The following is a 7,536-nucleotide window of genomic DNA, read 5'->3' as shown; positions in this document are numbered from 1 at the left end:
CTTTTCGGGTATTATTTCCAGGCAAATAGAGCCGATTCTCAACAAAAGGATCGGAGACTATCAGATAGACTTTTTAAGAAACAGGAAGTATTCAGATTTATCATGCAACATTAAATGTACGATAGAATCATTGGGTTCGAATAATATGTTTAGTGCTATTATTGCAATTGGTTTCAGTAAGGCGTTTCATTATATTTATCGTCGACAAATCCTTTATCCTGTCAAACAATTACTGCCCACTCGTTTTTTAATCCAGTGAGGGCAGTGTTATTAAATGGGACCTCTACAATCACCTTGGAAGGTCTTGAAAGGGCTCCAATTCTTTTAACAGGAGCAGCAGACAGGGATGCCCAGTGGCTTCCCTTCTGTTTATTGCTGCAATTGACGAATTTGCTCAGGATATTAGGCGCAAGCACTCTGGATTTGGAGTTAATTTTGAAAAGAAAAATATCTTTTAAACATATATGCCGATGATATAACTATTCATGTGGAAGGGAATTCGGAATTACAGTTGAAGAAGAGGATTGAAATTTTACTTTCGTTCTTCTCAATGTACAATAAATTCTCTGGTTTGGATTTAAATAAAAAGAAAAGAGCAATCCTCCCATTGGGGAAGTGGACTCCTGGGAAGGATTCTAAAATTCAGAGGTGCTCGGTTAAGGATAAAATTAAGATTCTTGGAATTGATTGGGAAAGACATAGAAAGTCTGTTTCAAGTAAAAACTATTTAGAAATGTTTATAAACCTTAGGATAGCTGAATGGAGGAGAACTTGCAAACGCGACTCGTCAACTTGTACAACGTAAAGTTGGTTCCTTCAGTGCTTCATTTAGCTAACACGTTGCCAAGATTGGGCAATTGGACGATCAAAGCTGAAGAAGTGTGGCTACAGAAGTTATTTCACCGATTTTATATTCAGGCTCTAAAAAGGCCAAGGAGACAACTTGGGAGAGGGCTAATTCAGTTACGTCATGTTTTACCTAAAATATACATGAAGATTATAATTGATGTATCTGCAACTCAGAAAAAGAAATGACCTTCTGACATTTCTAATAGTAAAATCTTTGAAATGCTTCTATGACATATGACTTGGCTTCTACTGTGGAAAGTACTCGTCAGTTTTCAAAAAAGAAGGCGTTCTTTGGACCTTTTGATAGCCCAATTAGTCTCGAGATTGAGGCTCTTCCCAAAGAAATGTTAATTATTCATGATATGGTTACAATACAAGAGTGAAGTGTTAAGTCACGAATATTTTATTATCCTCTACTAAAAGCCTCTTCACAAATCCCCTATACATTGGTATTTAAAGATGTTACTTCAGACTCCCTTAGAACATGATGCAAATAATTTGTCAAACATATATTGATCTTCTTGACCTGCCTGCCGCAAAAATGGGAAAAGGTAATAATGGAGTCCCTCACTTTTGTCAAGGAAGATAGGAAATTTACGTATCAGTTCCAAATTATGAAAGGCTGTATTTACTTCAACTCTCCCTGTAAGGCCTGTGGAAAGAATTTTAACTCAGTCGTCCATGCATTTTCAAGATGCCTGGCATTATCTGGTCTGTGATTTGAATATTGATTTTTTTTTAAATTTGAGTGACTACCTTCGCCAGTACTCGTTTGCCCACATACTTTTTGGAATGCCCAAAGGGCAGGAAAAGATCACACCAGAAACTAGGGTTGTCTGCTTTACTTTAGTTAGTGCTACATCATATATAGCTAACTACCTCACTTCTGAGTGTCCAATAAGCTTTCAATCTTTGAGGAAAATTTTCATTGCATCTGTAGCAAGATAGGCAGCCTTTTCCTTAAGGTTCCCCCGTTACGAGGATAGAGAATGGAAATACGCCGCAGACATTGTTCGATTTTTCCTACAATGGTTATGTAAGTTCTACTCAACCCTTAAATGCTTAGTACAAAGATACCTGATGATGAGGACAAGAACATTGGAGGCATAGTTGTTGTTTGTTTTTCTGTTTTAATTTTATCATTTTCATATTTTTTGTACTCATATTTTGTAGTGGTAGACATTAGTTTAATTTTATATAGTCTGTTAAAACATAATATATTAATATTGAAAGGTTGGGCTTTGATCTAGGTGGTCAATTTTAAACTATAACGTTTATTCATGATTAATTTTATCGTAATCCCTCTGGATGTATTTTATTCTTTATATTATTTCATTAAATTTTAATAAAATACTAATTTAAAATATACAAAAATCAGTTACTTAATTGACTCAAGAGCTTTGATTGCCAATTTTAACATTGGAATTACGCCTCAAAGATCTCTATGTTATATTTTCCTTTTTGTAAAAATAATTCCTTGGATTTTTTTTTGTTATGGTCTTTACTTTAACTTCTTCCTTGCCTTTAAAATGTGGTAAAAAGTCTTCACGATTAGTCTTGCCCTTAAAATTCTGTATAAGAAGCTGCGATACCCATTTGTACATTTGGCTCCAACTTCTAAAGTTCCTGATAAAAGGTGGTTTTTAAACCACTTCCCAGGTCTTCCTAAGTATTTTTTCTAAAGTAATTGATGCTGTCTTTTAAGTATTTTGTATGTTTCTTCTCTCCCAATAACTTTGAAACGGTTTAATTATTAGTTTCTTTCCACATTTTGTCATATCTCGGCTGATAGCAGACGGGGCGACGGGGCGTCATTCGAAATTGAAGCAAATATCTCTGAACTAATTAAGAGTTTCTGGATATAGCTTTGAAGGGTTGCCCGGCTATTCTGTCCATCAAGTTAGCTGGGGATATTACATCCGCCGTGATAACAGCATTGACCGTTCGGATTTCAGATAGACTTATCGCTTCCTTAACCAGGTGTTCCCAACTAACATATAACTCTAGATTTTCAATGACTCCTGTTGTGTCTTCACAGAAACTCCGCCTACGCTCAGAGTATATTGCTACTTTTTTAAGGACTTTTTGGTAAATATCATGAAGATTTTCCATGAAAAGATTGTTATTTTTTCTGTAAGAAAATCCATTAGCATTTGACCCCAAAACTAATCGCTACTCTATATTTGCCTCGCCCAGTAGAAATTCATTATCTTCCACATCTGTGAGAGACACATAACCGTGACGCCACCTCATTTGAGTCTGCCGTGAATCCTGTCATTAGAAATATTTTTCTTCTTTTCCAGTTTAAGGAAGGATTGTTTTATTTTATTAAATGAATATCTTATTGTGCTTTGATATAGTGTTACTTTTAATAGATGCATTATTGTTAGGATTACATATCCCTTCACGCTTTGATTCTCAAGTTGAGTCCGTAAGATGAAGGGTATGTTGTCCATGTGTTTGTTTTTTATGAAGCTTGTATTTTTTGAGCGTTTCAAGGAATTTCACTGTTCGAGGGACTCATTTTCTTTTTTAGGAACTGGGGTGAGATGAAGTTGTTCTCTGCTAACGGATTGTTTGCCACCACTCTGGGGTTCCAAAGTTTCTTGTGAAGCTAGACCACAGATTTTCTTGTCGGACTTAGAGAATTCGAGTTTCTAGTATCCACTTCTTAACGATTCACTATATCAAGTTTCTTTTACCCCTTGTCCTCCTCTGCAATATTATTTTTACTAGTTTGTTTTCTAGCTTCGTTTGTGCGGGAGAATTTTTCTTCTTGAGGATCATAGTTCAGAATTTCGTGGTTCTAATTTAAGTACCGTTTGTCTCTTTCTCCCTCTCTTCGTTCTCATAAAATAATATGAGTTTCTTTATCTAAGGATTGCCAAATAAACAGGGATTTCCCTGCAAATAAGAGTAGGTACGTTATATTTTGAATTTTATCCACCCAAAAAATAAATATTCAAAGCAGCATTTACACTCTTATGTATATTTTTGCTATTTCATGGTGTCCAAAATTAAGAAACATGCTACAAAAATAACGTCCAAAATTAAAAATAATGATTCAAAACACATCTCCGAATTTATGAATTTAGGGCATTTTCTGATTGAGTTTTTAATCTTTAATCAAAAACTTTTTATTTGATATTTTAATGAAAAAATTCTGATAAATTTAGTAAAGTAGTACTAAACAAATATTAGAAACAGTCTATATTCTGTGCAGATTTTTATCTACATAATAATTTTAAGTTTTTGGAATATTTTTGGTTTACAAACACTCCTTTGAATGTGATATTGCCTTGGTAATAAAAGATTTTAATATACAGGGTTGTTCAAGTATATCCAGACCACACTTAACTGAATCCTTATCAATAAGGGAAGCAAGTAAAAGTTTGAAATTATATTAAAAGGTTCTAATAACACAATAAAAAAAATGCATTTAATGTGTCCGATCATTTGCTCGATACAAGGCCTAAAGGATTTGGAGCCATTTCCACGTCTGTGGGGGAGGCTTTGTTTCAGTACTTAATGATGGATGCCTTTAAGGAGTCGATACTGTTGTGTGAATTGGCTCTCTAACTCCCAGGGCCAGGTTTGGGGATCCATAAATTTCACCTAATCTTCTTTAAATTTTTTTGGGTATTACGGCCTTGTGAGAGGGGACCGAGTATTATTGAAACGGGAACTCGAGACCCTTTGCATCAGTTTTCACTCAATGTATCACTTGGTCAAACAGAAGTCCAGAGTACCTGTCATAACCTTTGGCTCAAAGAAGATTGGGGGGGGATGACACCACTATTGCTCCCAATCACGCTAAGGGTCATGATGCCGGCCAACATCTTAGTTTTAGCGATGTAGGGGTTCTGTCTGTTGTCAACTTTTTAACTTTTTGGATGTTGTAGAATCTGTCGATAGTCCATTGTTTTTCATCTAAATAAAAGAACATGGGACTTCAAATCGTTCAGCCATTTGCTTTGTTGGGCAGCCTTGGTGGCCTTCATTTGTCTTTTGAAGAAGTGGCATGATTTCCTCCTCAGATTAGGGTTGTGTCTTTGGAGACTGTCACATGGATCACTTGACGCTTTTTGGAAAGAGCATTACTCAGAGCGACAGGAAATATCTTTGAGGACCGTTTCAGGCCTACGAGTAATATGAGAGTACGTATTTTATCACTCAATGACTTGTGGACTTTTCTTTTTAATGTCCTTTCCTTCTTCCAGCTGTTGTAAACGTTTTAGACTGTAGTATTTGGATACCAGAGGATATTTTCTTGATGTAGCTTGGGTTGTGTCCCTTGCAAGCAAATTATATGATGTTGTTCCTCCAGGTATCTTCTATCGTAAATACTTGTTTTGAATTAAAGGGTAAGCAACTAACTTAAAGTCAACAATTAACCTTTCTATTTATAATTGAAATTACCTTGTTGATTGCTTTCCTTGTTGTTCAGGATATAGTTAAAGATAGTCTGGATTTACCTAAACTACCATGTACATATATTTTTAAATTAACTAAAGGAGACAAGGGACTGTTGCAGTATTTTTGGCTTTTTGTTCAATTATTTTGATAAAATGTAACTTCAAATATCTGCTACTCTTTCAATCCATTTATAGATGATGCCAGTTAGTAGTTTTTTTAATACAAGATTACAATTAAAATACAAGAAGTGAAATTTTGCACCTGTCTATATAGCTGAATTTTGAATAATAAACTTTCGATATATTATAGCAGATTGAAAGCAAAATAAGATTTTTATTATATATTGCTGATCAGTAATACAAAGGATGCAGCAACATAACTTCCTTTTTTATACTCCATCCCAATTACCTAGGCTGTAAAATTGGTAATAGCTTTGGAGTGATTTCATTCTAAAGGCATTATTCTAAAGTTTTAAAATAATGCAATTGCTATTATGCGTTGGAATAATAAGAAGTTTACGTATTTATTTCCGATAGCAAACACAAATTTCTTGTTATTCCAACACATGATAGCAACTAAGTGAAATTTCCAAACAAAATTTCGAATATTTGCCTTGATGAAAATCAGTTAATTACTTCAACTTGTTATATACAAAAACAATTTTTTCATAATTTGAAATTTGCAAAACTCTTTGAATGCAGGTAAGTCTATGGATAATGGTGGTGCAGAATTGAAATTGATACCATAAGAATGGTGTTATGGAAAAACTATAAATTTGTGCATTTTGTCCAAATCAATTAATTTGAACTGGATTTGTTCGTAAAAACCAATATCTTTAAGATCTTTGCAGAATCGCAACAAAAAATTAATAACCAATTAATATTTGATAACATATGTTGTTTGTTAAACTTTACATATTTTTGTATAAATAAATAATTCCTCTAAATCTCTAAATGAAAAATTATTTATAGAGAAACAAAAAATCAAAAATCATTGAGTATTAAAATATAGATGTTGAGTGTATTCAGTGTATGGTAAATGAAAACCAGATGTAATTTAAAAAAATGTATAAATATAAAACTTTAAATTTCTACTATCATTATGAAACCAAAATAAAACTTTTTTGTTTCTTAAACTTATCTTATTCCATTTAAAAAAAAGTAACATAATGTAGTTGCATCCTGTAGAAACAGACCGTAATTGTTAGGGGGGGTCCCCCAATTTGTAAATCCGTAAATTATATATCAGCCTATTAATGATGATTCATCTATAGTTAATTCGTTCGGTCACCTATCAATACAGTGATTACAGGACTGTAAATCAGACAAAATCCCTCCCGCAGATCTTTTCAGGGCCCTTTTCTAGTTAACAAATAAAGTTACTATGAAGAATGAATGATAAAATAGAAAAGAAAAATATAAATACGTATTGCAACTATCCCTTTTGTACAAAGGACTTCAATATCTCAAATTTATCTTCAATGAGCAAGTTATGATTTTTTATAAATTTATCAACTAAAAGCAAAATAATTAAATAACTCGAATAATATAAGTTATTGGAAAAAGACAGAAAAACTGACTAGATTAATATAAAATTATTGATCCTTCTTAAGCTATTATGACTTATATTCCCTAAATTTAGTTTTTATTCAATATTTGAAAGAAAGTAGACACAAATCATTGATTTAAAAAAAAATATATATATTTGTATAAACGTTATTTTATTGCTATAATTTGTTTAATAGTCGAGGAAATGGGCCTTTTTGCAACTGTCCCCGGTATCCCCACCCTTTTTTGTTTGCAATATAATAGTATTTGATAAATTATCACAACAAGATCTTTATTACATCTTTCAACTTTTCTTTCTGTGTGTGAGAGGGAAAAATATGGTTGTTTTTGAAGTCGATTAATTTTATTTTCTCAGAATTGGATTCCCCTCATGAAATATAGACCTATTTTTGAAAATAAGTCGTAATGTAAAGAACCCAAATTTACGTAGTCCGAGCTTAAAGCTTATTAAAAATGTTCAATTTCATGCTTGAAAAATCTAAGCCCAAATTCAAGGCAATAAGACATTTGAATAATATGATTTAAATGCAGAAAGAGAAACTACTTTAGCCCCAAAATACGGGAAAAAGTTAGACATTCAAAGACCTAAATGCTTCTCAATGTCTCTTATTCCGTCCTTTAATTAAATAAGGTTATTCGAAGAGCCACAAATGATGTCGAACCTTCTTTGCTATGGAAACTCTTATTGGAACCCCAAATACAC

The sequence above is a fragment of the Lepeophtheirus salmonis genome, chromosome 6 (assembly GCF_016086655.4).
Source record: "Lepeophtheirus salmonis chromosome 6, UVic_Lsal_1.4, whole genome shotgun sequence".
In the NCBI taxonomy this organism is placed as follows: Eukaryota; Metazoa; Arthropoda; class Copepoda; order Siphonostomatoida; family Caligidae; genus Lepeophtheirus; species Lepeophtheirus salmonis.
The sequence above is the reverse complement of the archived record's forward strand: the minus strand, read 5'-3'. Positions refer to the sequence as shown.